The following is a 17,956-nucleotide window of genomic DNA, read 5'->3' on the forward strand; positions in this document are numbered from 1 at the left end:
TGCTACGGTAGCTATCGGTACTCAAAGCCGTGCCCCAAGCCGGGCCACCATACCTCAGTATGGACGAGGCGACACTGGCCAAAAGCTTACGCTTACTGGCGTACACCGCTGAGCTATTGGACATCATCCGGGACAGTGCCACAATAGCTGTGGAGGCTCTCTTGCAGGCATAATCGACATGGCTACCGAAGGTAAGCTTGTCGTCGATCATCACCCCCAAGTGTTTGACGGAGCGCTTCGAAGTGATTGTGCAGTCGCCTACACTGATCACCGCTTGCTGCACCGACTTTCGGTTGTTGACAACAACAGCCTCAGTTTTGTGGTGAGCCAATTGCAGTTTCCTGGAGCTCATCCACTCCTCCACAATTGCGATCGAGTGGGCTGCAGTCAATTCCACTTCTTCGATCGATTCACCGTAGACCTCCAGCGTAATATCGTCGGCAAAGCCAACGATGACCACACCCGCCGGGAATTTTAATCTCAACACCTCGTCGTACATGACATTCCATAACACCGGACCCAGGATGGAACCTTGCGGGACTCCTGCGGTTATGTGAAAGCACTTCCGACCCACCTCTGTGTCATAGACTAATACCCGATTCTGGAAGTAACTTCCAAGAATCTTGTACAGGTACTCGGGTATCCCCAGACGCAGGAGCGCATCAGCAATAGCCACCCAACTGGCACTATTAAATGCATTCCTTACATCCAGAGTCACTACTGCGCAGTAGCGAATACCCCTCCTCTTACGCTGGAGTGCTATCTCAGCGGTTTTCTTAACCGTCAGAATAGCGTCTACAGTGGACCTCCCTTTCCGGAAGCCAAACTGGTTGCCTGAGAGACCATTTACACCCTCGGTGTACCTCGACAGTCTGTTGAGGATGATCTTCTCGAGCACTTTCCCCACCGTGTCAATCAAGCATATTGGTCTATACGCCGACGGGTCACCGGGTGGTTTCCCCGCCTTTGGCAATAGTACCAGGCTCTGCCTCTTCCACGCATCTGGAAATACCACCTCGTCCAGGCATATCTGCATAGCAGATCTGAACATACCGGGAGCCTCCAAGATTGCGACTTTGAGGGCCAGGTTTGGAACTCCGTCCGGACCTGGTGCCTTCCCCATTCTTAGGGATTTTGCAATCCCTACAAGTTCCTCATCAGTTACTCTATCCTCATCGCCAGCCCCAATCCCCGGCTGTCCTACAAAAGGAGGCCATGGGCTAGGGTTGGGGCGCGGGAAGAGCCCCTCGAAGATCCCCTCCAGCATCTGTGGAGATTGCACCTCTTGTCTTCGCCATTACGATCCTGTAGGCATCACCCCACGGGTTCGCGTTGGCACTCTGACAGAGTCCCTCGAAGCAGGCCTTTTTGCTTGCCCTTATCTCGGACTTCAGCGCGACTTTGGCAGCGGTGAACACCGCCCGTCGTTCTTCACGCTCCTGCTCGGTACGTGCTCGCTGCATCCGTCTCCTGGCCCGTAGGCAGGCACGGCGCAGGTTCGCAATAGCTTGAGTCCACCAGTATGTCGGTGGTCTCCCATTCCTAGGGTGGACTTTTCTAGACATGGTCGCATCGCATGCACGCGTAAGCACCGCTACCAGTTCGTCCCCGCTTAGGCCGAGTAGGTTACGCTCACGGCGGAGCGCCTCCCTAAGTACTTCATCATTGAAGTACGATGTCTTCCACCTACGAGGGCTTGGCCTTGACCTAGCCGCTTCCTCAACCCGCTGCCTGCTGTTGTTGTAGTCGATACTGTAGCGAACCGCCAGGTGGTCGCTGTGAGTGTAGGCATCGTCTACCCTCCAGTTCGAACTACTCGTTAGGCCAGGACTACAAAAAGTAACGTCGATAATCGACTCCGCTCCGTTACGGCTGAAGGTACTTTTGGCACCAACATTAGCCAGATCGACATCTAGCACGGCCAGTGCCTCTAGCAGGATTTGACCTCGCTGGTTCGTGTTACGGCTTCCCCATTCCACGGCCCAGGCATTGAAGTCACCCGCTATTACAACTGGCCTTCGCCCTGTCAGCGCGGTCGTCATACAGTCCAGCATCTGCGTGAACCGCTCGGTCGACCAACTCGGAGGCGCATAGCAGCTACAGTAGAGGACCCCGTTTACCTTGGCGATCACGAAGCCCTCGTAGGTAGTAGACACCAACTGCTGGACAGGGTATTTACCCGTTGTCCATATCGCCGCCATTTTTCCGGATCCATCCACGACCCAGTTGCCGTTGCCGGCGGGTACTCGGTATGGGTCCGATATGATGGCGATGTCCGTCCCCCACTCAGCAACTGCCTGGTACAGCAGTTGCTGAGCTGCGTCACAGTGGTTCAGGTTCAGCTGCGTTACCTGCACTGTGACTTTTCGTTGATGGCTCGTTTGAAGGTCGGGCACCTTGAGCCTCCCGTTGGGTGATTGTTGTTCACGGACTTGCCGGAACAAATCAAGCACTTGGGAGGGTTCTTGCAGCCTAGTGCCTTATGACCTTCCTCACCACAACGCCTGCACAACTTGGTCCTATCAGGGCCTTTACAGCCCCAGGACTTGTGTCCAGGTTCCCTGCACCTAAAGCAGATCACTGGTTGCTCGTGTATGTTCAGTGAACATACTGACCAACCAACCTTGATCTTACCTACCTTAGCGGACTTGTTTGCGTCTGCCACAGGTAGGTGTACTAAGGCCACCTGAGTACCTGCCGGACCTTTCCGTAGCTGAACGGCGGTGGTGGGCACCTGCACTTCGCACTGTTGCCGCAGTGCCGTGACGAGCTCTTCTGCGTTAGTGATCTCGTCAAGGTTCATCACCTTCAGAGTCGCTGACTGCGTCAGAGCCCTCACTTCAACACCAGCGCCAAGGACCTCTTCCGCCAAACTTTTGTAGGCGGCGCCCTTGCGCTCCTTGTCGCGCTTAAGCTCGAGGATCATTTCACCTGTACGAGTGCGTCTGACACTGCGTACGTCGGCTCCTAGATCCGCAAGCTTCGCGTCACTGCGCATCGCCTTCAGGACTTCCGAGTACTTGGACTCTTCCGTCTTGATGATGATCGCATCACCCTTTTCGCGCTTGGCACCTACCCTCCTACCTTTCTTAGGTCTGGTATCCATGCGCTCCTGATTCTCCTGTTTCTTCTTCTTCTTCTTCCTCACTACGGTTGTCCAGGGGGCGTCCCCCCCCTGCTCCGCCCTGACCTGTGGTGATGGAGGACCTCTCAAAGGTCGCAACCCCCTGTTCCCATCACTCCGTGAGGGGCCAGCCTTTTCGGGCCCACCCTTCTCGGCTTTCCGGGACGCCAGGCTGGGGTCCGATTTTCCAGCACTTCTGCCGGTTTTCGGGGTTAATATCCGCCTGGCCTTACGAGCGCCGCCGGGTAGCTCCTCCCCTGACGGCTGCCTCGCGCGCTTCTGCGATTGCTTGCTGTAAGCATTCGCTTCCACGCTTTTGGGGCTGCCCGCGAAAACGAAGGGTTCCGTCTGGGTAGACTTCGGCACCTTCAGTTCCACGGGTTCTGCCGCAGCCACAGTCACCATGAGTTCAGCATGGTTCTGCTTGGCCGCCAACATTGACTTACGAAGTCTAAACAAGGCCTGCTTGAGGTCCTTGCTGATGTTAGACTTCGAGGACGCAAAGTCAATTATGGAGTCGAGCTGCTGTGCAGCCACTTCCATCGCAGAGAGCCCATCTCTACTTTTATTGATGGCCCTCATCAACCACGCTCCATCCATCACTTCACCCGATGCGTTAGCCGGGGATGAAATATGGGTTCCAGCACTGGCACTACGTGCACTGCTGCCTCCTCCTGCTTCTACTCTCCTCAACGGAGATCTAGCTAGCCCACTTCTTGCGAAGGGGTTCGCTTCCCTACTACTGCTACTACCTGCACTACCACTACTAATCTGATTGATATTTGAATTTGTACTCATTTTGGATCCCACGAGTAGCACGGGAAAAGAGGTCCACCACGCCAGAGCCCTGCATTAACGCGGTAAGGGACAAAATACTGTGAGGGGTGCCCAGGTGCCCCACAGGCTCCGTTAATGGCCGAACATCTTTTTCACCCCTTCGACCATTCATTCCTCAGCACGGTTTTTCGCATCACACCTTGAATTGGGGTTACCCCGTTTGGTGGACTCTTACCACCGGAACGGGTTGTCCGTAGTTCTATTCTAGACGCCGGAACTACACGGCCAGGATTCCAAGCCTTTGGCCAATCCATCTGTACGACTGACCAGGATTATCGATCGCCGTGCCCAATATTTGCTGGAGTAGGTCTTCTGGTTTCGAATGCATCTTGAAAACTGCTTGACAGATCGCGATTTCACACACATAAACATTAACGCGATCGAAATTTTGCACACATAAACATAACACTCTAAACTAGTATTATCCAAAATTTTATTTGTTTTTATCTACACGATAAAAAGTTATGTCGCATTTTTTTCGAGTCCAATCTTTAAAGTGAGGTATCAAAAAATTTCAAAAACCTGGCCTGTAGAGAATTAACACGTGCCTATCCACAAAAAACTAGTCCTCACTTTCGGCGGAATCCTGGATCCCTCCCGGATTCCACTAGATGTAACTTATTCGCTCTAGACGTTTTCTCGCTCTGTGTTCTTGCACTCTATGCAGTCTATCAATGGTTTGATCTTGCGTGTTGAGCAGACTGCCTTTTCATCTACCTGCGCTTCTCTGTCTTCTTCCGTCGTTTATCCTCTTCTTCCCTTCTCGTTTTCTTCTTCTCCTGACTTCCCCGGCATCGGAGGCTGTCACCAGTACCGGTTCAGGAGACGTCCGCACTGAATACCGGTGCCCCGAGTACCGGCGACTTCTTTTTTTTTGTCGGGCCTTGTTTGTTCGTAAGGCTGACAAGAGTGCCGAGGTCAGTCAATCGGTTCCGGTTGAAGGCTGACTTCCGGTTCATTAGCACCCGACGACCCGATACCAGGCACTGCTATCTGCCTCTCGTTTCGCTTCTCGCCAGCTCCTCTGCAAGATAGACGTTATCTCCACCACCGTATTGTTCGCCAGACTCCAACGGTTAAGATCGCTTACCATTCTGTCTGCATTGAAGTCCTGTCTGAAAGTAGCCGCCACCGCGCTTCGTTCCATGTTGAACATCGAGCAATCGAAGACAACATGTTTCCTCTCTCTCTCTCACTACACACCGGACAGGACGGTAACAGCGCGTAGCCGAACCGATGCAAATACTGTTTGAAGCAACCGTGACCTGACAGGAACTGTGTCAGATGAAAGTTCACTTCTTCATGCTCCCTGTTTACCCATGCCACCTTTCTCCGAGGCATCCTATTCTTGCTGCCGCTGACCAGTGAACCGATCCTTGCCAATTTCCTGTCCGACCTAGTACCTCTCCGCTGATAACACTCGATGTCTTCTCCCAAGATGATGCAACTCGGAATCATTCCGGGGATCACACATTCTGCCTCCGACGATAGTGTTCCGTATGCGTTTGCTACTCTCATGGCGATGAGCCGGAACGTGCTGTTGAGCTTGTCCCGAATGCGCTTGGTTTGCTGTGGTTCACCCCAGGCCGGAACTCGGTATCTCAGTATCCACGATGATACGCTAGCTAGAAGACGCCTCCTACTACTTCTCGGACCATGAGTGTTCGGCTTGATCCTTCGTTTTGTGGTGGGCTATCTTCAACTTGACTCTATTCATCCCGTTTTTGACCGTGTCTAATGCGGAGGCTTTTCCACTTCCTCCAGCGTTCTGCCTATTACTGTTAGAACGACGTCATCAGCTAAGCCGACGATCTCGACGCCCATAGGTAACTCCAGTGATAGGACCCCGTCGTACGTCCCATTCCACAGCGTCGAACCCAGTATGGACTCTTGCGGAACTCCCGCCGTCCTTTCAGCCTTTAAGTCCTTTAAGTCAGGAACCCGCATTCTATGTAGTGCTGTGGTCATGGCCTCCCAACTAGCGCTATTGAAGTAACGATTTCCTCTTCATTTTTGCCTAGATGCCTTCTCGGCTCTCTCCAGGAGCGTCCGAATTGCGTCTACCTTCGACTTTTCCTTCCGGGATCCGAAGTCCCTTTTCGCTCTCCGTACATTTAGCCACCCTATTTAGACCTGTTCCAAGAGCTTACCCAGTGTATCCATCAGGCCTGTTTGATGATGTATAACCAGGTCATTTTCCTGGCTTCTGTAGAAGCACCAGCTTCTGCATCTTCCATATATCTGGAAAGTGACATTCGTTCAGGCATTTCTGCAACACCTTCCGGAGCATATCCGCGTACGATCCTAGGCCGCTTTAAGTACCACATTCGGTATTCCATCCGGTCCGGGGGCCTTTTTCACCTGCAATGATGTCGCCGCTGCTACAAGCTCGCACAGAATTCTTAAGAATTTAATTAAGAATTTAAGAATTAAATTAAGAATTTCTTAAGAAGGGAGAGTTGGAACGCAGACGGCTGTAAATACAGAGGGCCCACGAAGAAGAGAAGTTTCGTTTGATGAAGAAAGAGCTGGTACAAGCTGCAGATAGAAGCATACGTTCCCAGCAGAGCAGTAATAGTAACGTACTACAGAGGAGAAGTCGCATGCAACTCGGCGGAGCCTGTTCGACGATGCAATGCATGCAATTCTCTGCAGGAAAATGAGATTCTGGGAGATCGTGAGACATCGGCCACCGACCACAAAGACGACTACTATGGCACCTGAGATACAGACTTCCGCGCTACCCGTAGCTGGTAGTGAATCAATCAACCAGTATACAGTTGGTGTGACGAGTATTGCAATTGGAGCAGTACACAAGCATCAACTGCACAGTGCACCCAAAGGCGAAACGGTAATGTCTTTCCCACTCCGGCTCCGGTGAATGTAACGCAATTGAAGAAGTACTATAGTTATACCGATCAGCTACAGATAGTAACAGTATAGGGACTAGTCTTCCAGGTCAACATAGCATTGCAACTGGTAGGCCAGAGTCCGGTAATCCTTCAAGCAAATTCAAATCTTTCTCTCTGATCTTTCCATGGCTGGAGAAGCACGTTTTCTTCCCAACCTCTTTGTGATGAAGGCTCATTCCGGCCTATGATGGATAGTAGGGATTATGAAGTCAATGTCCGGAAGCAAGCGAACGACAAAAGCCTACGCAAATGATGTTTGAAAAAAGTGTTTGTGATTCAGCGATTGGTTCATCGCAGCCAACTCAAGTCAGTCCAGCTGGATCAGATATGATGAACATTCGATCGCAGCCGGCTAATCCGGCAAAACGAATAGTGACAGAAGCGTCTCTAACTCTTTCCCGTTTGATGTCCTACAGATGTCCTGCCGGACCGGAGTCGAGATCATCTACTGGATCATCATTTATCTCTAACAGTCTGGTCAAGTAAACGGCTCCTCTTAAATTCTGTTGGCTGTCAGGCAAGTATTTCCCAAGGATTTGCCAATGTTTTCGGAAATCTGTCAGCCTGGAGACCCTTATTGGATTTTGAATGGCAGTGCATAACCTGTGTGGTCACGTGAAGATGAGACAACAAGTAGCACACCTGAATAATCCCACTCTCCTGTACGAGCTGGTAGACAAGCTACCAGCCAATCTAATGCTGGACTGGGCGATGTTCAAGCAGCAAGCTCCAATTACAAACTTGTGAACGTTCGCGCAGTTCATGTCGAGACTAATGACAGCAGCGGCCGATGTTACCCTTCATATAAATTCAAAAACGACCCAGCATTCAAAATCTGAGAAACTCAAAGAAACTTCTTGGGGGCTCATGGCGGACCGTGACGTGCGGAAGACACACCGAAGTCAGACGTTCCACAAGTAAGGCCTCAGGCTCAGCCGCTAGACTCAATTACGTGTCTGTAATGTAAGAAACTTGGTCATAACGTTAAGGAATGACCTTTTGGGAAACTGTCCAACTCCCTTTGTCGAACGTCTTTCGGGGCGCATGGAAAACGACCATGCATGTCCAAAAAATCGTGTGACGTGGACGGGTTTCAAGCGAGACATCATTCGCTTTTTCATTTGAACCGGGACCAAACAGCACCGGAAATGACGCACTTCGTTCCAGCGTTTTCAGAATTCTGCCTGTTACGTTGTATGCCAATAAACGATAGATTACGATATTTGCCTTCCTCGACGATGGATTATCGAGAACACTGATTGAAGAGGAACTCGTAAAGCGGCTGGGAGTGGAAGAACTATGCGGAAATGGTGAGGAAGTTCCCCTACTTGGACAAAAACCCGTTTGGGATAGACCATTTACGGATCGATACCCGGTAGCACTGATCATGCTCTGAGTTTTGACATCTGTAGCTGTGAGTTGGATTCATCGTTTCATGAGCTGGTGAAATTATATTTTTCTCTCGAAAGTCTAGGGGTGAAAGACGTCGGTGGACCAGAGTCGTAAGACATCCAGAGTGCAAACCGATTACTGAAGAGTTCAACGAGGCGGATTGGACAGCGCCTCGAAACTGGCCTACTATGGAAGTTCGACCAGTTGGAGTTTCCTGATAGTTATCAAATGGCTGTCAAGCGAATGCTGTGTCTCGAGCAGTGCATGGCAAAAGTCCAGCCATTCGTTATCAAACGTCAACATCCCACCGCAAAATCGCTAGTGTTTAAAGGGGATTTTAACCTCCAAATTGCCAAATAACCTCCAAATCATCACCTCCAAGTTAGTTCTAATACACTCCGTTATATGGAATATGGTGGCGCGTCGATCGTCGCAAGTTTATCGTTAAACAGTCACTCGGTACGCAGCCTGCCATGTGCTACCATAACTTGAAGCCACCGACCAATAGAGGACTCTGCCTAAATCGTATGGGAGCAACCTGAGACGAGACTCGCGGAGACGGTCTTCATTTTCTGCGATTGCTGAGTTTTTTTCTTACTCCACTCAGTGTGTACATCAATTTTACGCAGCCGTTCAAGCAAAGACAAATTAAAGACCTTCATGTCCCTTGCAAATGCCCAAAATTTTATGGCTCATAAGGTAATCTAGAATGCCGTGAAAAGTGTACTGCGATGTGTCAAACTTGGGTACCTTTTGCACTACCGAGGGACCGAATGCAGTACTAGAAGTGGTACCCAATCTGAGCCCGAGTGCGACGGACCTGGTTCAAGCTCTCACATGACCATCTCAGCAAAAAACTATTGCATTTGCATCACACCGAAGCATGATCGGCATTTTGAGTGAAATTTCATGTCAGCAAACGTAGCAGACATTATAAATGACTAGTCTTGTGTTAAGATTTATCAGCATCTTTAGAGAACTGCTCTTCTGACTGAGGTTTTAAATAATAGTTTACTTTAAATACAATACTTTTCATTTTTTCAGCCATAGAAACGACGGGCTGCATTTGACGTTTCGTGACAGCAGTCTGGGCTGCATATGACGTTGATATTTTCCCTTTTCAGCGAGTCTCTCTCAGGGAGCAATTATTGGTAGCAAGGCCATGATTAAGATCGTGGAGCTGCGGCTAAGATCGGCCATTTTTCGAAGTATTCCCACCAGTTATAGAAGTGGAACAGTGTGTGTGGTGTTTGAAGGACACAGGTAGAATTTGGAGCCCTCAGTTAAGAGAGAGAGAGAGAGTGGCGTAATTCTTCGGATGATGACCCAGAAGTTTACCTCATGGGCGTCGCTACTTTCAGCTCTACCTGCTCTATGTGTTCAACGCAGTACGTCAAGAACTTCAATGCGGCCGAACATGCTGAAGAATCTGATAACACTACATCGACGATTATCATCGACGAAGGAGTGTAACTGGCGAAGGGAGTACGAACTGTTCATTCCCGAGGAGGATTTCATATCATGAACTGGATGTCCAATATAGAGGAAGTGCTCCGACAAGTCAGGGAATCCAGCAAAGCTACGTCGAAACAGCTAAACCTGGATAAATGTAACACAACTAAGCATATTCAAGGGTCCCGAGAAGCATGAGTTAACCTACTCCACGAGCATGGAAGTGATGTCCCGAGAAGCATGAGTTAACCTGGAATGAGTTAATGGAAGTGAATTCGCATACTTCTGCGAGCGGTCATGAGTCTGTTCGACCCGCTAGGATTGATGTTTTTCTCTATCACTCACGACAAAGTACTCATTCAAGACATCTGGAGAGCGAAAACGGATTGGGATGAATCAATTCCAGAAAAGTTATGTCACAGATGGTGACAGTATACGAAACTATGCGGTCAGCTAGACCATATTCAGATTGGGAGTTGCTATTTTCCAAACCGCGGCTCTGAAAAATGTTAGTCACTACAACTTCATATCTTCATGGATGCAAGTGAAGGAGCCTATGCTTGCGTAGCGTACCTCAGCGCCAAGTATGGCGGCAAGATACAATGTGCTTTGGTGGCAGCAAAATTCAAAGTAGCGCCGTTGAAATCCTTATCAATTCCACGTAAGAACCTCCGAGCCGCTGATCTGGGAGTACGCTTGCAAAAGATGATTCGTTAAACGCACAGCCTACAGCAATGTCAGTGTCACAGTGTCAGCAATAGGTTCTTACTCTGAACAATTTTTTATTGATGAGTTCGAGCGAAGTAACACAGCAGGCGAGGACTTTGCAGGAAGCTAAGCAAGCATGCAGAAGCAGCTGGAACCTATGTCAAGTCATGATTGATGCATTCTGGCGTCGTTGGATACGCGAGTACCTACCAACGACGGACTCGGTGGTTCGATGACGTGAAATCAATAGAGGGTTGTGGCTCGGTGATCGTCGTATCCGAAGGTATTGCGGCGCTCATTTTAAATCCACATCCAGCGGCGGCGGTAGCGCGCAGATAATATGCGCGCAATTCAAACGCAACGTCAAATTCCAAGTAGGCTTGGATTGTTCCGTTCTGCAAGGACGCAAATGTTCCAAAGTTGCCAATGCTGGTACATTTGATGATTTTTACTATCACTGCGACGGTATATCGAGATTTTCAGATAAACGCATTCCGTGGATTTCTCTTGCAGAGTACAATATTAGAAATGGATAAACAAGAGGACGCATACTTGAAGGGGTTTGAGACAGTGACAGAAAAGTACGCCAGGCAGTCGTGCAGACTTTAACAAGAGTAATTCGACGGCCAATTTGGAAGCTAGATATCGATGGTAACCTTTGCCAGTTAAGTTCTAGATAAAGTTACCGGTCAGGGAGTGTTGCCAACTTGTTGTTTTTAAAAGCTCTTGATCCGAAAAACATGATCAAAATTGAATTTTTGATTGGTATTATAAAGTGCTATACAGCGCCATATATGTCAGTGAAAGAGCATATATGTTTTCAAAAGCGATGCACAAATGCTTCAATAAACAACTTTTCAAAAACACTTTTGCTTCGACTATCCTACCAGAAGATAAAATCAATAAAACTGAATTAGAGCAGTTACCACTTTCTACATAGTTAAGACAGTTCACTTTCTTTATAGTTAAGACTTATCTAAATCAAAATTGAAGAAGTCAAAACTGCTAGGAATGCTATCCGGAGCACTATAAGTTACGAAAACGTTTACTTTTCTCATTGAGTTTAGTGGAAATAAATACCAGATAGAACATAAACGTGTGATCCGTATATATACACATAATTCTTGTTGATCTACTTTTAAACAAATGCTTTTTGATCCATGATAAATTTCATTCGTGAATTTCCGAGATATCTTCGTTTATCAAGGTAGATTCTAAGGCTTATACTCAAAGGACAGATAACCTAAACAATTGAAGAACTCAAAATATGATGAGACATAATTTATTAATCCTTGGCCATTAACCTTCAAGAGATCACAAGTTACGCGTTTACTCAGAGGTGGCAATGAAGCGTGGTTGAAATCAAAATTTCAATATAATTGTATGAGCCAACATGAGCCTAAACTTTCTTCATTTACTGTGTTCTAGTGGCATTCGCAGTCTAGGACAATCAAAACGGATTTTTTTGTTTTTTCCCGACGTTTTGGCTTTTTGTATGAGGCCCAGACTGCCGTGAATCGCAAGTCAGTCCCATCTGCATTTTCGTCAAAATTGAGTTGAGTTCAGTTTTCAACATATCTTCCAATGCCCTTTCAGCTGCACTAATGATACAATATAAATTGTTCGGAAAAAATATGAAAAAACTAAGTCAAATTGTCCCATGATGAAAAGTAATCGCATTTCAGTCCCACTACAAATTTCCAAACCGTGTAACACAAAAAAGGACCGTTTTCTGATCATTTTTATATTTGTCGCGGATAGATATCGTAGTGAAAAACCAATTGTGAAAGTTACAGCCAGATTGGATTATGTTCAAATTTCTCTGGAAATTTTTTAATATTCGTATGGAAAAATATTTTGTAAACTTCTTTTCTCAATGCCTACTTTTTACAGATGGGACTGACTTGCGATTCACGGCAGTATACTCTTGATAAAGGCCTCATAAAAGTAAAGTGTCATACAATAATGATGAAATTTTGGTGAATCACAGTGAAAAACATTCACGAAGAGTGATTTACGTAAATAAGATTTCAATATTTTTTTCCCTGAATTCAGCCTATCCAATATTTCTCACCCTGGCCACACTGCCCCATTTGGGATCTACGCAGTAGAAGGTAGATTACCTAGCTAGCAGGAAAAGAATAATTTAGCAATCGTTATTTCCACTTTTGTTGCTCCGTTGCAATGCAGTCATTTCCATTAAAATTTTGACTGTTTTTTTTTCTGAATCGAAGAAACAACGCCAGAAGTTCCTCCAACGCATAAGGTTAGCTGGAAAGTTCAAACAAAGTGTGCAAGATAAACTACCATGGCAACTGACGGAGCGAGGGGAGCAATTTCGGAACGTGTTGCCCAGCATGCTGTGACCTGTCGGCGGCATGGCACGCTATGGTGATGTGTGACGTTCCTGTTTTTTTCTTATTTGCCGCGAAAGGGCCCAATTGAAAACTTTTACCCCTTTTATTAGTTTTCATCCGACAGCTAAAGTAGTGCAAACGTCTTAAAAAGCTGACGTTTTTGTCCATAAGAATTCCGGTTACGGCAACGATTGTTTGTTTGATAAATTTGTCATTTTCATTATTTCTTTTCAGGTTTCGATTCCCCTCAACATTCGCACATTTGAATTTGACGAATTGGAAACGGTGGGATATTTACTAGGAAAGAAAGGCAATTATTGTGCCGCGGCGAGTTGAAAAGTCACGAAACGAAAGAAATGTGTGATTGTCGAGTTGACGTTGAAGGGCTACGGGGTAACAAAAGAATTCGTGCTTTTTGCGCCTTGTGTTGGTATTTTGTGAGCACTTGAGGCCACAACATTTTACCGGGCTTTTTGTCGTTTGTTGAAGAATGTTTTTCAATAAACGGAGCGGTTTCAACGGTTGTTTTACCAAGAGCTTAAGATTGAAGTGGCAGTTTGGAAAATGATAATTATATGTGAGCGAAACGGAGATGATTGACAAACAATAAGCAGTTCAGTATGTGCGTCGAGTTGTAGATAGGGGAAAGTGGAGAGACACTATTGAAAATTAAGAAAAATATGACATTCCTTCTTGTGCACAGGAAAATAATGCCTACTATGACTAAACTATGAATATAACATTTCGCAAATAAATATGATTGATCCAAAAGTAAAATCCATTTGAAACAATTATATTTTTGAATTTGTTGTCTAATTTATAAGTAAATTTATTTTATCAACGTTGCACTTACATGATGACTTATCACAAGCTAAAGCTAAGCTAATGCTGGAAATTATGTGTCACCTTGGGATCAATGTTTTGTGATATTTCGGTTTAAGGTCAATAAATCAGCTAAGTTTAGCTCCAAATATCTTAAGAGCATAATGTTCTTTATTTCAGTAAATAATTTTTCATGTTTCCGCCGAAATTTCAGTAATTTTCTTGTTCAACTTGTCAACAAACAATTCATACAATGAAAAAAAAGAGATAAGAAAAATGTCTCAAACGTTGGAGGAAAACGGCTTCGTCATTTCTCCCCTGATGGTCGAGCTCTCCAACAGGAATAGACTAATTTTCTTCATTTGTTTGCTTGTCCGGTCCGGTTACTTGTCCCATTTAGAACATTCCGTGCTGCTAGGTCCGCGATCCGCAGTCATTCCGAGCCATGTTTTTGGGGCTTTTATGACAAATTTTATGAAAGCAGCCATCAAACTACAGCGATCGCGCTGATGATGATGATCATGGTGATGGCGGAGGTGCTATTACCTGATTTTGGGTGTACTCTTCTTTCGCCAGTTATATTTTCCCTTCCATCGAATTCGGGAGCTTCTGCTTGTTTGGCTTATTTAACGACGACAGATCAAGATCATGTTCCGCCGTTGGTCCGTCCGCTATCTCTATTACGGGTGAGAAGATCGGGGCGCTAGGAAGAACACCTAGTTGCCTATTTTTTGTCACTCCTAATTCGATGGAGACATTACATAGATCATGGGGAGGGAGTTAATTCACAAATTGCTTTAATGGGAGCAATTTCGGGCCAACCATGATTGCCTCGTTCGACCGACAGCGACAACAACAGGTGTAATTACTCCGGTTCGGAAGAACGAAACGGAGCACACATGCCTTAGGGGTCACCACACACACACACACACACAGGTTTGATGCTCTAGGATTGAGGAAGTGGCTTTGTCAGCTATTGAAGGAATAATTAGGGTTCGCACGGTGACGACGATCAAGACGAGATCGAGCGTTGAACCACCAAGTCGTCGTCGTTTCCGAGGTGGGACCCGGACTAAATGAAGCGCTGATAAAATTGACCAATTTGGCGGTTCTTGACCGTAACGGATCTCTCCACCGTGTGACAAGAAAAGCCAAAACCGCGAGCTAAGCAGCCGTTGATAAAAGTGGTGCACTGGTGCACAAGGTTCTCCTTATGCCATTATTACTAGAAAAAAAATCTCCATCAAACAGTATGAGGATCTATTCTGGCAGGGTGGCAGCGATTTGGACAATGCTGCAAAGGTAGGGCTCTTGCTGCACAATCTCAGCGTCTCGGTCAAGGGGGTGATCACTTCTGATGCATCTGAAAAATTTGAATTATTTCATGCATTCAAATGCATTTAAATGCACACTCAACAAATTCGCATTTCATGGCATGCTGCAATGTTTATTTGCTATCCTATTCTGAATGTCTAACTCATTTTTCTACAACCTCAAGTAAAGCTGCTGCTCACCCAAGAAAATCACCACCTGTAATACTTCATGTCGTAACCGGAAAAACCGTGGAATCGTTGCTTTCATCCCCTGAGAATGTGGAGCAGATTCTGTGTATGCTGAAGTCAAACTTTGGTCGAACTGAGTGGGTGGTTGCCAACCGACTGAAGACACTGAGAAACCTGGATTACGTGAAAGAGGGAAACATCGAGTCCTTCCGTGCCTTTTACAATGCGGTAATTGGTACCAAGGTAGCGATGACCAACGCGAGGGGCAACAACTATCTTATGAATCCCGAACTCATCTCTCACCTGGTTGAAAAACTTCCTGCTTTCAGCAAACAGTTGTGGATTCGGCATAAGGCCGCTCTGATAAAGGAAGGCATCGCTATTGAGTTCGACACTTTCTCTCGTTGGTTGGAGGATGAGATGGACAAGCAACTTGCGAGTCTAAATCCTGTTTTCAGTGTCAAGAAACCCAGCTATCAGCAGAAACAGAAGCCGATGGTTCTGAACGTCAACCGTCGCGACGAAGAAGCAACGAAGATGTTTCCCCTGTGCTCGGCAAGTTCTCACTCTGGCCTAGAGAAGTGCGAGCAATTCCGGAAATAATCGGTTGGTCAACGTCGATCCGCAGTAAACTCTTGCAAGGTTTGTTACATCTGTGACTTATTTGGCTTTACATCAATTATCTTGATAAAGCCTCGCCAACAATATTTCGCCAATTCCCTCGGTTCATGGCCGCTTCTCTCCATCCTCGACTGTGACCCACGCTCTCCAGGTCCTGGTGCACCTGGTCAATCCACCTAGCTCGCTGCGCTCCACGCCTTCTTGTTCCGACCGGATTCGTAGCGAACACCATCTTTACAGGGTTGTTGTCCGGCATTCTTGCAACATGCCCTGCCCAGCGTATCCTTCCAGCTTTAGCTACCTTCCCGATACTGGGTTCGCCGTAGAGTTGAGCGAGCTCGTGGTTCATCCTTCGCCGCCACACGCCATTCTCCTGTACGCCGCCGAAGATCGTCCTTAGCACCCGACGTTCGAAAACCCCAAGAGCTTGCAGGTCCTCCTCGAGCATAGTCCACGCCTCATGCCCATAGAGGACTACCGGTCTTATGAGCGTTTTGTACATCGTACATTTGGTGCGGGGGTGAATCTTTCTTGACCGCAGTTTCTTCTGGAGCGCATAGTAGGCACGACTTCCGCTGATGATGCGCCTCCGTATTTCCCGACTAACATTGTTGTCAGCCGTCAACAAGGATCCGAGGTACACGAACTCGTCCACCACCTCGAAGGTATCCCCGTCTATCGTAACACTGCTTCCTAGGCGGGCCCTGTCGCGCTCAGTTCCGCCAACCAGCATGTACTTTGTTTTCGACGCATTCACCATTAGCCCGACTCTTGTTGCTTCGCGTTTTAGGCGGGTGAACAAATCTGCCACCGTTTCAAATTTTCTCCCAATAATATCCATGTCGTCCGCGAAGCAAACAAATTGTCCGGATCTCGTGAAAATCGTGCCTCGACTGTTAAGTCCGGCTCTCCGCATGACACCTTCAAGCGCAATATTGAAGAACAGGCACGAAAGTCCGTCGCCCTGTCGTAGTCCCCGCCGAGGCTCGAACGAACTGGAGTGTTCGCCCGAGATCTTCACGCAGTTTTGCACACCGTCCATCGTTGCTCTGATCAATCTTGTGAGCTTCCCGGGAAAGCTGTTCTCGTCCATGATTTTCCATAGCTCTATGCGGTCGATGCTATCGTATGCCGCCTTGAAATCGATGAACAAATGGTGCGTAGGGACCTGGTACTCACGGCATTTCTGAAGGATTTGCCGCACGGAAAAGATCTGGTCCGTTGTCGAGCGGCCGTCGATGAAACCTGCTTGATAACTTCCCACGAACTCGTTTGCTATAGGTGATAGACGACGGAAGAGAATCTGGGATAGCACTTTATAGGCGGCGTTTAGGATGGTGATTGCACGATAATTTTCACACTCCAGTTTGTCGCCCTTTTTGTAGATAGGGCATATAACGCCTTGCCAGCGGCCTTGTTGTTCTTGAGCTGTTGAATGGCATTCTTAACTTCCCCCATCGTGGGAGCTGGTTGGTTTCCGCTGTCCGCTGTGCTGACGTAGCCATCGCCTTCGTTGTCCTGACCTTCTGTGCCTGTGTTCTCTGCGCCATTCAGGTGTTCATCGTAGTGCTGCTTCCACCTTTCGATCACCTCGCGTCCGTCCGTCAAGATGCTCCCATCCTTATCCCGGCACATCTCGGCTTGCGGCACGAAGCCTTTGCGGGATGTGTTGAGCTTCTGATAGAACTTCCGCGTTTTTTGAGAACGGTACAGCAACTCCATCTCTTGGCATTCTACCTCTTCCAGGCGGCGCTTTTTGTCCCGGAATAGGCGGGTTTGCTGTTTCCGCTTGTTACATCTGTCTGAAGTCGGACCATGCACGAAAGAACAGCAAAGCTGATAGAAAGTGCTCCATCGGCAACAAGAATAATCACGAACTGGTCCATTCCGAGGATTCAACAAGGAATTCTGTATTCAACCGTCCGGACGTGCAAAACAATCGCAACGTGCAACGTCAACGGTAGAAACATGAACACGCTGCTTCGAGTAGGAAAGGTGAGAATCCATGGTCCACGAGGAGTCGAGGAAGTTTTTGCGCTGTTTGATGAAGGTTCGTCGCTGTCGATGATGGATGCTGCCATTACTGAAAGCATCGGACTGCGAGGACCGATCACCCCCATGAGCTATTGTTGGACGAATGGTATCCTACACAAGGAGGAGCAGTCAATGATGCTGTCGTTCCGCATTTCTGGACCTTCGGAGAAAGCAAAACTATATGAAGTGTAAGGC

The sequence above is a fragment of the Aedes aegypti genome, chromosome 1 (assembly GCF_002204515.2).
Source record: "Aedes aegypti strain LVP_AGWG chromosome 1, AaegL5.0 Primary Assembly, whole genome shotgun sequence".
In the NCBI taxonomy this organism is placed as follows: domain Eukaryota; kingdom Metazoa; phylum Arthropoda; class Insecta; order Diptera; family Culicidae; genus Aedes; species Aedes aegypti.